This window comes from Staurois parvus, unplaced genomic scaffold (assembly GCF_062004578.1).
Source record: "Staurois parvus isolate SC_StPar_1 unplaced genomic scaffold, SC_StPar_1.0 ptg000155l, whole genome shotgun sequence".
In the NCBI taxonomy this organism is placed as follows: Eukaryota; Metazoa; Chordata; class Amphibia; order Anura; family Ranidae; genus Staurois; species Staurois parvus.
In genome coordinates this window covers 22,223,274-22,238,732 of record NW_028317951.1, presented here as the reverse complement: position 1 = coordinate 22,238,732, position 15,459 = coordinate 22,223,274, and the positions used below count along the sequence as shown (strand labels likewise).

General features: G+C 39.1%; 1 protein-coding gene across 3 annotated transcripts in view; it reads left to right on the top strand.

Annotated features, from left to right (window-relative positions):
- TBL1XR1 (TBL1X/Y related 1) overlaps positions 1 to 15,459 on the top strand; it is a 218,196-nt gene that overhangs the window by 101,055 nt on the left and 101,682 nt on the right. For all 3 annotated transcript variants that reach the window (XM_089675531.1, XM_089675534.1, XM_089675533.1), the window contains exons 3-4: positions 1,827 to 1,882; positions 12,209 to 12,252. The gene's annotated coding sequence lies outside the window, so the exon portion shown is untranslated. The remainder of the gene's footprint in view (positions 1 to 1,826; positions 1,883 to 12,208; positions 12,253 to 15,459) is intronic.

Below are 15,459 nucleotides of genomic sequence, written 5' to 3'. Positions count from 1 at the left end.
AATATTTTCCAAAACATTTGTGTCAAAAAAATTACAACTTCAAAAAAACTTGCAAATGGTAAAGACCTATGCACTGCAATGTTCCAACTATAGTAATAGTATCAGGAAAGAAGATTGCTGCACTCGCTCCTCTGGTGTACTCACACTCAAAATAAATAAATGAAACAAATGTAGTGCATTATCTCATCATAAATAGAACCATAAGCTCTGAAAGCATAAAGTGACAGTCCAAAAAAATGTATCAGATAATTAACGTCCAATCCAGTATATGTTGCGTTAACTTCCAGCCATAATCAACACCGTGCTTGACTTGTGGGCTCACTCCCTGCTCACCTTGACCATTGACCTATAAATTATAATAGTCCAAAACCTCACCTTGACCATTCACCTATAAATCATAATAGGCCAAAAACACTCTATAAGGAAAATGTGTCTCCAAAACTTCTGATCTGTGACTGGTTCCTTCCACGTATTCTACTTCTTTAAACTCCAGATCCGTGCAAAAGAAAACAAAAACATACCATAGTGCAACACCGTTTTATATAACCAAAAGTTAATCGTGTTACAGTATGCACTCACATTAAGCAAATTATGTGTGACTATATTGTGGTGTTTCCCATCACCGGGTAGTTGCACCATATATGACCTATCTGTTAGGTCAGGGAAGAAGGTGAGTGTATGGTGCAACTACCCGGTGATGGGAAACGCCACAATATAGTCACACATAATTTGTTTAATGTGAGTGGATATTGTAGCATGTTTAATTATTGGTTATATAAAATGGTGTTGCACTTTGGTTTGTTTTTGTTTTATTTTGCACGACTCTGGAGTTTAAAGAAGCATAATATGGAAGGAACACGTCGTGGATCAGAATTTTGGAGAAACATTTTCCTTATAAAGTGTGTTTTTGGCCTATTATGATTTATAGGTCAATGGGGAAGGTGAGCAGGGAGTGGGGCCACAAGTCAAGCACGGTGTTCATTATGGCTGGATGTTAATTCAACCTATATTGGATTGGTCGTTTATTATCTGTTACATTTTTTTTGGACTGTCACTTTATGCTTTGAAAGCTTATAGCTCTATTTATGATGGCGCACCACATTTGCTTCATATATTCAAAAAAAAGTTGCCATACCTCTTACTAAATATCTCAGACTGTCTACTTTGGGGGTGCATGTACTGTCTGCACATTTTAAGGATGTCAAGAAATGAAATTGCCGTCAGTACATCAGGATTGATCGATTTTCAGATATATACCATAGTTTCCTACAGACTAAATAATATACACTGATTGGGATTTTTTTTTTAACCAAAGACATGTAGCAGAATATGTATTGATCTAAATTTATGAAGAAATTAGATTTTGTTTTTTTTCTTTTCAGTCTTTTTTTCCATTATATAATAATTAAACCCAGTGGTTATCAAATGCCAGCAAAAGAGCTCTATTTTCTATGAAGAAAAAGTGATACAAATTTCATTTGCACACAGCGTTGCATAAATGCGCAGTTGCCAAAGTAGCGTAGTGCTGAATAGCATGAATAGCAAAAAATAGCCTGGTCATGAAAAGGTAAAATCTTCTGGAGCTCGAGTAGTTAATTTATAGCATTTTTTTTCACACCTGCCTAAAACGTCTGCACTTTAGTTTGTGTGTAATGTATTACTGTGTGTTACAGAGATTTTATATATGAAAAACATTGTGGTTATTCTCACTTGCTCCACTCCTCATCTCCATTACATAGGGAAACAAAATTGTGTTAGTTCATTGTACATGCAGTTATAAGGACATGTCAAGTTAAAGATGTATTTGTATTTTTCTGTACTTGCAGAAGATGTGCTTGGCTTGAAAAAAGAAAACTAATGCTGCCATCACATCGAAGGACTGGTAAGCTGTATTCTATTAACTTTTTTTATTTTCAGGTTTTTATCTCCTTTTAAAAAATGCAGTAGCTCCTTTAATATTTTGTTCTGCCGTTTCATTCTCTGCTCTTTCAAACGCTGTCCTCACTGATCCAAACCATTATATATAGTTTATTAAAGCTGAGAATCTTCACACAATATGGTCTGTTGCACATGGGCGTTGGAGCCTATGCAGCACTAATTTTGGTGTATTTACCCTGTACAGACATGAATGGCTGTACTTGGGTATACGCTGGTGCTTGCATAATCACAAGTATTGTGCACAGGCATGTTACACCCCCCCCCCCAGAAAAAAAAAAAAAAATTCCACTTTAAGAACAGGCAGATGAACCTCTAGTAAGTTGTTTGTGGTCGAGATTTTAAATTCTTTGCAGTCTTAGGAAATCATAAGCCCGCAATGTCAAATGGAAAGTTGATTTTGGAAAAACTACAGAATGGTTGGTTTGGATAGCAGTTATTTTATTTTTTTTACAGATTTAATTTTACTTTCAATCTTTTTATCGGTTTTAGAAGTACAAAGGTAAGAGAGATAATTTCGTAAAAACAATAGAAGAATGAATTCAAAAGTGTGGAGTCGAAGCCCTGGCTCACAGTCATGGGGAACAAAGGAGATCACAATGCAAAAAAGTTAGGCAGAAAGACCAAAGAAACTACTACCTGACAGGGTCTGACTATGCTATGGTCAGGATTAGAGTCCAGGCCTTATATTCAATATACAGCACAGCTCGGCCCCAAAGAGATAACAAAATTAAATTAAAATAGACCATAACAAAAAAACGAGAAAAGGAGAGCAGATAAAACAAGGAAAGTGGTGGATTCCCGGAGGAAGGGGGAGTATGGCTCCTCTCTGAACCTCCAAAAAGGAAACTATAGATCCACATAAACATATTGTGCCTAGGTTTCCCATATTGCCTCAAATTGTTTGACCGCATCAGTTATCACACTAGAAAGTTATTCATTCATCATTATCCAAGAGAACTTACATCTGTACAGTGACATAAAGATCGAAGGTTTTTTTCCAAGAGTGGGCTATCGTCAACTTGGCTGCTAGGAGCATGAAAAAAAAAAAAATCAGCTTTCTCATTGGATGAGGTAGGTCCTCCACTGGCTCATTCAAAAGTGCAATACGGGACCGGGATCCCAGTGACCTTACGGATCAGAGAAAACACTATGCCAGAAGCCCCTTCGTTTCGGACACTCCCACCAGGTAGTTGCTGGGTTCCATGCATCATGATAGCCCGTGTTCTGTCTCTCCAATCTAAGCATTGAAAGTGTGATCTCTGTAACTTATAGTTATGATGAGATAGCAATAACTCTAATCTCAGTTGAATATCACAGGCAGTGACTCAATCCAGATGATATCTTGTAGAGCTTGTGAAGTTTATTCCATAAACTGAGAGAATCTTACAACAATGAATATCGGATAGGTCAAAAGATCATAATGTGATCTGCTTCATGACATGAGGCTAGAAGCTGCAATGCATTACTGGGAAGGGGGTGGGCTATCTATACAGCATTAACTAAACCAAAGGAAAGGGAGGAGCAGAGACAAATTACAGAGAAAACTTAAAGGCCTATGACAGTCATATGAAGCGTGACCGCCCCTAAAACTGATCACTGTATTGGTGTCACTGGGGATGTCGTTGACACCAAGTCAGTTCCCTGCAGTCCTGTTATAAGTTGCTGATCGCTGCCATTACTAGTACAAAAACAAAGACAAGAAAAAACAGTATCTATACCGCCATTTGTAAACTTTCACGTAAACCATTTAATTTACACGTATTGGGATTTTTTTTTTTTTTGTTTTTTTAGCAAAGACATGTAGCAGAATACATTTTGGCCTACATTTTATGATGAAATTTTGATTTTTTAAATTTTTTTTACTGAACATGTTTAATAGAAAAAAAAAAAAAAAAAATTTTTCCCGAAATTGTAGGTTTTTTTTTTTTTTTTTTATAGCGCAAAAAATAAACGCACAGGCGATCAAATACCACCAAAAGAAAGCTCAATTTGTGCGAAAAAATAAAGGACATAAATTTCATTTGGGTGCAGTGTTGCATGGCTGTGCAATTGTCAGTTAAAGTAACGCAGCGCCGTGACGCAGAAAATGGCCTGGTGAGGAAGGGGGGTAAATCCTCAGAAGGGCAAGTGGTTAATCTAAATCGACAATGTCATATGTTGAAAGGTGAAAGGGCCCCCTAGGAGTGAGACAGTGACCTATTTGGTAAAGGCCCTTACTTAACCACCACTGGAAGGCTTCAGGTTCAAGACCCGGTGGAAAAGCAGTATTATTGAAAAGATGGGAAAATGGTTTAAAGGGAGATATCAAATTTTGATTGTTCCCAGACACCCAGCGAGTTAGACAACGTAGGGACTGGGATCGGCAGCCGTTGTGGCTGCCATTTGAGAAAGTCCAGGGGAACCAAGTTAGCTGCACTTCGTTCCATAGCTATCCAGTCTGGTTGTTCAGAGCAGGAATATACAGCTGAAAGTTGAGCTACCCGGCAGCTTTGTAAGAACGCAACAAATTGGGATGACCCAGCCCCCCCCCCCCCCCCAGCTGTTTTTATGAGCAAAGAACACCTGTTTGGATAGCCTGTGCCCCTTACCATTCCAGACGAAGTGCATCAGTTTGGCTAGGCATTTAGCTAATTCTGAAGGGATTATAGCTATCAGCAGTGAGCGGAAATAATATATAGGATATGCGGCAATAGTCCTTTTAATCGGGTGGATCTTGACCAACTAGGATAGGTCATGAGTTACCCAAAAATTTAATACAAACATTAAAACAGCGCAAAAAGAATTTTAAATAAATACCACTGCAAAAAAAAATATATATATAATTATAAGTCCCACTCCAAATTGGTGAAAAAATTATTATAATAACAATTATAACAAAATCAAAAAAATATAAATCTTCTTAAGTCCCCTTCCCAAAGAAATTGTGCTTCGACCAAAAATAGTGCTCAAAAAATTATACCGCACTTCCCAGATATTGGTGAAAAACCGCCTTTTAGGGTTTTTTTGGGATCCTAGACCCAGTCAGTGTGCCTCCAGATATTTCTGGATTTTCCCCACTCCAAACCAGAACATAGCCAGCCTCCAACTTCCAGGATCACCAGACACCACTCTCCAAGAAAAAGCTCAGAATAATGTAGGGAAAAAAAAACAAATATATAGCGTAATACTGCAACACTTGGTTATATTCAATTTTCAAGTACCAAGCCACTCACATTCTTAATGTTCAAAATCAGCATTTTATTGCATTTAAATGAATCCAAAATGCCACGTCACCAGGGTGTTTCCTGAGATCCCACGGTCAGCAACAGATGACCGCACAGAGAATCTCCCATACACAAGATGGCCCCTGGGAATGCCAGACACCAGCGTGCGTTCCACTCACTGAAAGTGACGTACTACGTATGGCGGCGGAGCCAGAAATGCGTCAACGCGTTTCGCCCCTCCAGGGTGTTTTCACAGACAACACCATTCTAGTCCAGCGCCGTGCATGCGCATATATATATATATATATATATATATATATATATATATATATATATATATATATGCTGAATGCAGGATCCTCCCCTCTGTCTGATAAGCTACATGCAAATCATAAACCCTATTCAGCTGTCAGATTTTACTATCGTGGGATCCCTTTACAATACATCATGCTTCAACCTTCTACAACTCAAGGGCAAAATCCTTTCCTCTCAAACCCCATTAACAGGCTTCAAAAAATGCATTCCTGCCGATCTACCATTAACACTTTATTATAAAACATTTCTAATTAAATTATTGAATTAAAATAGGAAAATTTTACAAAAAATATTTTAATGAAAATATATATTTATTTTTTTGCAGTGGTATTTATTGTAAAAACATTTTGCACTGTTTTAATGTTTTATGTTTACTTTTTTTGCTGTGGGTTTGCACTGATGAGCAGCAGCATTTATTTGTATATTTAGTATTAATTAATTTTGGTGCTGGTGATTTATGTTTAAAACCTGAGTTACCCAAACCCCTAAATCTTCTAGTTTAACGATGGAGGATAGTTGAGCTTGTACAGGGAAGATAGGATGTCAGACAAATTACCAAGTAAGGGACAAAGTCCGCTCCCTAGGAAAAGGGGAATACCTCCTGCAATCTGGCCACCAGGGGCATACAGATTCAATTTTAACATGCAACTACAGTTTTCCTTTAAGGATTTCCCTGACAAATTCTGTAGAATGAGTTGCAATTTAATCCTGGATAAAACAGTATGAAAGTAGAATGCATAAATTGAAGCTTCCCCTGTTTCCATAGCAACTGCTGCAGTACTTGGAGATGACCTTTTGAATTCTTTTTTTTTTTCTCTCTTCACATCAAGCATATTCTTTAAATTTAGTTGGTAGAAAAATTTGAAGAGCGATAATTTTAAATAACTTGCAGGCGTTGGGGAAACAATCTTGACAGTTCAATATTTGTTTTTTAAACAAGGCTGTTTATGCAAGAACCCTCAATAGGTTTTAAAATCAGTGTTAAAGCTTAACAACTTGCCTACTGGGTACTTCTACCCCCTTCCTGCCCAGGCCAATTTTCAGCTTTCAGAGCTGTCGCACTTTGATAATTGTGTGGTCATGCAACATTGTACCCATATGAAATTTATCATTTTTTTCACACAAATAGAGCTTTCTTATGGTGGTATTTACTCGCCGCTGGGTGTTTTTTTATTTTTTGTGCTATAAACAAAAAAGAGCGAATAATTTGGAAAAAAAAAGTTTTTCTTTGTTTCGATTATAAAATTTTTGCAAACAGGTAATTTTTCTCCTTCACTGATGTGTGTTGATGAGGCGCACTGACTGCTGGGCACTGGTGGGTGGCACTGATGATAGGTGCCGATCCCTCCTCTGACAACTGCCGGTTGTCGGCAGTACTTTTATCACGATGTGTGTGAGGAAAGTGCAGCCGATAACCAGCAATTGCATTTCCCGGTGATCAGTGTGTCATTGGACACTGCTGATCGCGTGGTAAAAGGCCACTGTGATTGGCCTTTTACCATAGCACTTGATCAGCTGTGTCCGTAGGACACAACAATCACGGAGATCACCGGGGGAGCGCATTCTGGGAGGATGTTATGACGCCCTCCCAGAACTGGCCGGCCGCAGTGAAGCATTCATTTGGCTATCTGCGGTCGGCAAGAGGTTAATAAACTAGAACCAAGACTTTTTGAACAACCAAACATAACATTGTCCATGTTTTTGGACAGTGATGAAGAGTTAGAAGCTTCTGTCTGGTTCTCCTCACCTCATTTCCCTATAATGCCCGTTGTATTGACGGGTATTAAAGGAAAATCTGGTCAGTCAGTACACTTACAACAGTTAAAACGTTTAAGCAGTTTTGGCTTGCGTCCTAAGGGCTGTTAATTATCTCAATACTAGCATGTTACACCCCCTTTCTTTCCAGGCAAATTTTCAGTGGAGTGAAAGTTTTGACTATTTATTCCATGCAACAATTAAAATAAGTTGAAATTATTGTTTTGAGATAGAGCTTTTCTGTTTGTGGTATTTAAAGCGACAGTATGGTCAAAATAAAAAATTATAGTGATTTGGCCAGTAAGTGTTTTTCCGCTTCCTTTAACAGTCCCAGCTGTCCAGCAAAAGGGTCAGTTAAAAGGCTGAGAAAAACCATTCAGCACTGATGGGTGCTTACAATGGCCAACTTTTAATCTTTTATGTAAAACCTTTATCCTAAGAAGGCAAACAATATTACTTTACAAATGACTAAAAATGTAAAGCCCAACTACAGCCAACACTTGTTAAAGTCATTCTACTGTACATCTACTAATCCATTTAACACTACCCTCCCCGTTTGCTGGCAATGGTGATGTCCAAGGTGGCTACATTTCTCCTCCATAGATGCAGTGGAGAAGTGAGTGTATCTTCCCTTAGACTGGAGATTTGTTATTGGCTGATCATCACTTGCAAATAAGGGAATACAAGGTTGAAAAAATATTTTTAGCTACCACATCCAGTTTTCAGTAAGGTACAATATATATTTTTTTATTTGAATTTAGTTACACTATAAAAATAAGACATGATAAAGACAAAAGATTCCATTACTTTGTGCTAAAAAAGAAACTGTAGCAATCGTGCACACAGAGCTGGATGCGAACCTCCATTTTGGCAAAGGCCTCCATCTTCTATCATATTCTACTCCCAAATCAGCTTCCCTTATCCCCCCTCCCTCTGTTGAGTAACACGTGGTCCCTGGATGCTGAGTTCAAAAAGGCATCAAGGCTCAGTGGGAGAGCTCCAGGGCTATAAAATCCCAACCTAGCTGGTGCCTAGATGTCTGTTAGCTTCTCAGTTTGGGATATCGTAAAGCCATAAACCAAGTCTCTCACTGAGCTTCAAAGACATTCCAGAAAACCGTAAACCAGACCACATTCAAAAATCCATTTTCCCCTATGATTTCATATCTTAGACTAAGAAAGACAGGTGATGGACACTGACAGGTGGCACTGATTGGGGGGGGGGGGGGGGGGTATTGATCATCAGTGCCCTGATGATCAGTGTATATGTCCCTTCCGAGTTATGCCGACAGCTCGTGAGGAGAGAAATGCCGATAACCTGTATTTCCTTATTTACATGCGATCAGCTGTGATTGGACACATCTGATCACATGACAGAGCCGAAGTTATCGGCTCTTTCCGCTGATCAGTGATCTGCTGTGTCCCAGGGACACTGCGCACCACCGATCGCTGCACTGTGTGCCCCCGGGGGTGCGCGCACCCAGTTAGTGGGAAGACTTCATATGATGTCCTCCCAGAACGAAAGAACCACCTTGCGCCCATCATTTCCTTATATGGGAGGTTGAATAAGGTCTTAATTGTTAGAATACTACTGAATGAGACATTACTATTACTAGGGATTTTCCATGGATGTGTCTCCCTTTTAAACCTTGAAATGGCTTTGCCAGGATGGAAAATACAAAGGGTTGATGTTCTTTATTAGGCAGAGCTGCTTTTAGGAATGTCTTGGGCTTTTAAAAATGTAAGGGGCTTTATGGTGACCTAAATTTGTAATATTTTTAGTTTTGCACTGTTTATATCCTACTCCCTCCCTGCCTGTCTCCAGCACCGAACCCAGGGACTTGCAGGGAGGGGAGAGACCTTGCAGTCTCATCAGGAAAGGGGAGTGTCGGTCTCTCTCAATGCTCGGCAGAGGCACATCTGCTGAGCGAGTAAATTACCCTTGCACATGGAAGCACTTGGGTACTGCACATGCTGAGCTGAGAAATCAAGCTCCCTTGTCCATCAGGGTTGGATAATTTTTTTTGTTCCAGCTGTTGGTTGAATAAAAAAAAAAAAAAGGTATGGACTGCCTTACTGAGCCTACCTTAAAGAAGAATTTCATTAATACCAGCAACTGTTGGGAAAATGAGCATCTTAGTCAGGTTTATGTACAGTAAAATGTACAGAGTACAGGTGTCGGTAAAAAAACTAAATGTATAGATTGCAGCGGTCAGGATGAGAACCATGTTCACATCAGAGTCCTCCCTTGCATCAAACCCCCCAGCATTACCTCAATACCTTGGAGTGCGTCCTTACAAAACTATACCTCTCAGCTGTCTGTACGGGGGGGGTAGTGTACTCGCTGGACAAGTGTTACAGTCAGCGTGCACAGCTGCAACCATTCTGCCCATGTTTACTGACAGCCCTGCTGCTTGCCCCGCAGCAAGGCTAAGTGAGAGAAAAAACAACCTGCCCCGTGCCTGGAACTACATGTTCCGGGCGTCTGGCAATAGGATTTGCACAACCCTTTGTTCCTCCTTTCAGAAAATCTGCAGATAGTAAGTTCGAGGCGACCCTAAAAGCTGTCTTTTAATCTTGCAAGCCCAGCCCTGCAACCAGCAACCAACATGACATTGTTTTTCAGGATGGTACTGTTACACAGCAATTACAACCGTTGCCTTCTCTACTTATCTGTGTAGCTGCCCTAGAAAATAAGGCAAATACCAGAATGTTTGAGCCTCATTCACATGCAGAGAATCTTATGGCCAAAAGCTTGTGTTTAGTAATTCATATTTTTTTATATTAACCTCCCTGGAGGTATTCCCGAGTGTAGCTCGGGGTAAAGTTTCAGCACCACAAGCGGTAACCCCGAGCTACACTCGGGATTACCCTGCAGCGTTGCTTCAGGATCCCTTCTGCACTTACCTTGTCCTGCACTCCCGTGAGGTCCCCCCCTGCTGCGTACCTGGCCATGTCCTCTGGCTGATGCTGCATCTGTCTGCCGGGTTCCGTTCCTTGCGACGTCAGAACGTACGGGGACGGAACTGGCTGGAAATTTTGAAAATGTCAAAAAGTAACATTCACTAAATACACTAAAATCTCATAGTAAAACATTACTGTATCAAACTATTTCACATACATTTTGTCCTGTGCCCTGCCTGCATTTCTACGGTTCTTTCTGCCTTGAAACTGAGAAATGTCCATGGCATCCAAAAAGTGTCCCTTTATGTCAAAAGCGGTTTTAGACCAGCTAGAGAACAGTGATAGTAAATCAGAACCACTTTCAGAATTGAGTGATGATTCGTGGGGAAATTCGTCATCAGACACTGAAAACAATTTTGTGATGTGCGAACTTGGCGCTATATTTCAGATTTCAGTGTTTTTGGTTTGATTATATTTTTGAATTTATTATATTTTTTATGATTAAATTATAATTTATGATTTCATGTTTCAAATTTTAACATACCCGGGATGTTTACTAGACTCTTGTTCGGACAGATTTCAGTGAGTTATTCCTAAAAATTACAGTCCTACAATAAAAAACTACATATTTCCATGCAAAAAAAAAGTACCACTTTGAGCACAGAAATACTGACATAATCAGACCGCTAGGGAGGTTAATAAATTTGCACTTTTTTTTTTTTTTAAGCCACAGTAGTTCTCTTTGGGACCTCTTCAAATGCGAACCCTTCGCTTGCATTAATTTAATTTGGTTATACATTATTAGGTCCCCAGAAACACTACCCTAATTGTGGTGAGTCGGCAGCCAAATTCATAGCACTAATCTCGTAGGAGTCCCAGTTGGCTTTTACATTTTAAAGCAAAAGCTTGGACAGCCAAAGCTGTCTGATTAACCACTCGCCACCCAAGGATGTCCCTGTACCTCCTTGAATTTCAGTGGTTACACCGGGGCCATGGCTACAGTTGCAGCCATGACGCTGGTACCAGTCTTTTTCAACTAGCGTTGCTAAATAAAAGTGATCTGATCGACAATTTAGCCTCTGAATCGCTTTTAACAATTGGCCAGAGAGGGTTCTCCCATCCAAGCCGGATGATCAAGGACCGAACCATCCCCGATCATCTCTCTGGTCTAAGAAACTGAAACTGTGTCCTATCACTTACTGAAAGCAAAGGTTCATGTAACTTTGTTATACTTTTTTGTATAGTAACTTTCCTCAGGTAAGTGCAGCACTTTTGATTTTTGACTCATTAAGTTTTCATTATCTTTAATTAACGTCATCATTGCTTATTTAAAGGATTCAAAAGCTAAAATGCTCCACTGTATATAGACCTTCCCCTCTGGATTCAATTTGGGCGGAGTCATTGGCAGCTGAAATGCCCAAACTTGTTGCGTCATTTAAGATGTCGGTAGTAATGAGTGATGCTGCCAGTGTACACAGCTCTTGGCTGTTCCCACTACCATAGAATGCAATGCCCAGCTGCACAGCCAGCAAAACATGAAGATCATGGATAGCACTGAAAATCTCTTTGAGGCAGAAAAACCTCGTTTGGTTCACTAAATGATGGTTCCTTTTTTATTTTCCTATTCATGTAATAGTTGAAGTTTGCAAGCAAAAATTCTGATAAAATCTGGTGACAAAAGTACCTGAAAAATGGATGAAGGCAGTGGGTATTTAGCTTTTAGTCTTTGGTGACCCTTTAAATCATGCGACCTCACTTAGGAGTCGGATATTAGTGCGACTTCATGAACAGATGTCTATGCAAGTCGCACCTGAACTTGCAAACACTTGAAAATGCAAACAGTAGTGCATGTAATACTTCTAAAATCTATGCGACTACAAAGTTGGAATCGCACCGGTATGACCGCTTCAATTGTGGGAAAATAGGGTGCGACTTGTCATTCGGTTTCAAATCGGTTGACAAGTTGCACAGGTATGATGGGGTCTTATTCAAGAATAAAATATTGGTACTTTTGTGATTTAAAAAAAAAAAGAAAAAATTCAGCCCACTAAGTATAAACTCAATATTAACTTTTTTTTTTTTTTTTTTGTCCAGCCATAACATCTGAATTCAAAGGTTGCAAAAGTCTCTTTTCTCTGGTAAGTTGACTTTACTGTTTTGTATCTTATACCCTACACTGAATTAGAAGGCTAAAGTGGGATAGAAAAGCAAAGTTACTGCTGAGAGTGGCCTGAAAACATTAATACTAACCGCTTACTAGGGTAGCAACTTTTTTTTCTTTCTTTGCAGTTCTATCGTTTTACCCTCTTTATTATAAATTCTGCATACATTTTTAGTAGAGATGCATCAATATATCGGCGGCCGAAAATATCTGCATTTTGCCAATGGGGAAAAACTTTCCGATTAATGGTTGCTGAAAACGCGTGATTTTGCCGCACTTTTACCACATTTAGGGTGCATTTTTCATAGGTCATGTGACGCAAAAAAAAAGGCCTCAAAACTTAATGTCTGTGCATTTCTTTATGGGTTTTCAATGCAGTTTGCATCTTGTCTGTTTTGTAGTGAGTTTTGCGTTTTTTACATGAACATTTGATGCATTTTTGATGTGTTTTGCAGTTTTTGAATGTGTTTTTTTGTTTTTTTTTGTTTTTTTTGCCAACCTGTTGCTGGGCAGATTAAAAACATATCAAAAACACTGCTGCATTTTTCAGTACATTTCAGGCCTGTTTCACACAAATGTAGTTTGCGGTTTTGTCTGTTTTTTGCAGTGCTTTTTGCTTTTTTTGTCACATTTTTGATGCGTTTTTTTTTTTTTTTTTTTTTAGCCAACTTGTTGCTGGGCAGATTAAAAACACAAAATGCTTTTGATGTGTTTGTTATTGCATTTTCAATGCATTTCAGGCCAGTTTCACACCAATGCAGTTTGTGTTTTGTCCGCTTTTGCAGTGTGTTTTTTGCATGCACGTTTTTACAAATCGTTGATACATTTTGCATTTTTTTTTATTTTTTTGACTAATCTTGCTGGGCAGATTAAAAACATAAACACGTCTGATGCGTTTTCAGTGCATTTCAGGCTTGTTTCAGACCAACGCAGTTTGTGTTTTCTCCATTTTGCAGTGCTTTTAGCATTTTTGCATGCACGTTTTTGATGTGTTTTTTGCGTTTTTTTTGTATTTTTTTTTTTTTCCTATTTTGGCCAACTTGTTGCTGGTCAGATTTAAAAATGCAAAACACATAAAAAAGCAACATGTGCATTTTTGCTGTGTTTTCAGTGCATTTCAGCCCTGTTTCACACTAGTGCAGTTTACGTTTTGTCAGTTTTGCAGGGCTTTTCGCGTTTTTGACGTATTTTTTGATCTGTTTTGTGGTTAGTTTTTTTTTTTTCTTTTGGCCAATTTGTTGCTGGGCAGATTAAAAATGCAAAACGCATCAAAACTAAATGCAATTTCTGCAGCGTCTCCATTGAAGTCTGTTGAACCAAAAACGCAGCAGCTCAAAAAAGCATAGATGTGAATGTGTCCCATAGGAAACCATGTTAAAATGTGCGTTTTTTCTGAAAAAAAAAAAAAAAACTAAACGCATTGGTGTGAACCAAGCCTCAATGGGGAGGTGCATTTTTGGTGCTTTTTTTTAACTCTCCAAATATGCACCAAATATGTGGAGAGCAGGTGTTTTTACCCCGCAAGGGAAGCTCAGCGGACTAGTGTAAAGACATTGAATTTAAAGGGATGCATTTTTCGTGTTCTGTTTTTGCTGCTCAGTTTGAAATCAGCCTATTGGCTGAAAAGGTGCTGAAAATAAATTCATATTCATTTAAATTCATGATATTAATTAAAAAGTGTAATATAATGAAACTGTATATAAATTTATATATTTTCTTTTTAAAAACTGTCCATTTCGGTTTTCGACGAAATGCATCCTGAATTTTCGGTTTCGGTCCAAGAATTTTTATTTCGGTGCACTGCTAATCTTTAGGTACTTCGTGCTGAATGTTTACTTGATTCAGTTTATTAGTATTATTTGTCATACATGTAGGCTCCTTTTGAAAGGAATCGGGAAAGTTTACAAAAAGTGGGCCATAGCTAATTACATAATTTGCTGGCCACCTCATGTTAAGAAACATAATACCACCTCAGTGTTTGATATTTCTTGTCTCTTGAGGAACATAAGAAGTCTTACACCTTCAGGTTATACAGCTGGAAGGATTAGAGACTGGTAATCAAACAAAATAGGCCAGACCAAGTTAAACCCTGTTACTACAAGTATACCAGTATTTTGCTTGTGTCCTAGGAGGACAGACCCCTTCTTTTTTTTTCCCAGCTCTGTCATTGTAAAGACTTACCTGATTACTAGCACATTTTTCCTTTTGATTTTCTACACTCAAAACTTCTCTCTGCAAGGCTACAGGAGGCGTATCCTCTGAGTGGCAGTTATCCTGTGCAGTCAGCCTCAGCTTGGCTTTTGGACAGTGCTGCATTTGTACCCTGATGTACTGGGCATTGTGGGACTAGCCTTGAAATAACGTTCAGGTCCTGGTTCCCCAAGTGTGCTTCCACACAGATGGGTAGACCACCTTTGGGTCTTCAGGGTTTATTCTAACTTGCTACTTGTACTGTTCCCAAACTCAAAGGAGACATCCACCTCATATTGGGTTATAAGGTACTTAATTTGTTTACATTCAGGCCCAAAAATTTGGAATGTGATCCACCAGTGATGTCATTGACCCTCTCCATCAGTTTGCCCAGCACATCACTGATTTCTATTCTTTATGGGATTTCGGCACTACCAGTTTGTGGCCCCACTTTTTATTCCGTTCAATGCACCTTGTTAAACTTACTGGTCAGTCACAGCCCTGTTTCATTTTTGTGGTATTTCTATTGTGGAATACTTGGACAACCTCCCGTTGTCGTAACAAGCAGCGAGGGTCCTGTCAGGCAACTTTTGTTTGATTGTTCAGACTTTAGACATTTGTTCTGCAGTGTCTGTTCCTGAACATGTCTGAGGCCAGAGTGTTACTTCCCCTGAAAAGCTTCAAAACATCCAATGCAAACTTAGCTCTAGATCTTACTCTGCTTCTGCTTGAGTTTTGGGGCTGATGGTAGCCTCCTTCGAGACAGTTTCCTTTGACTAATTTTACTCCAGACCTCTTCAACACAGCATTCTGTAATCTTGGGACAAATCAGGTCTGTCTATGGACTTTTCTCCCTATCTTTTGGAAGATTCTCAAAACAGATGTCAGCCTGTTGGGTTTGGGAGGAGTAGTCCTGAGCACCCTCTTGGTGCATTTGGTTTTACTTCTGATTAAACATTCTGGAGCCTCAGGTGATTTGGCAGCTGTTATAGTA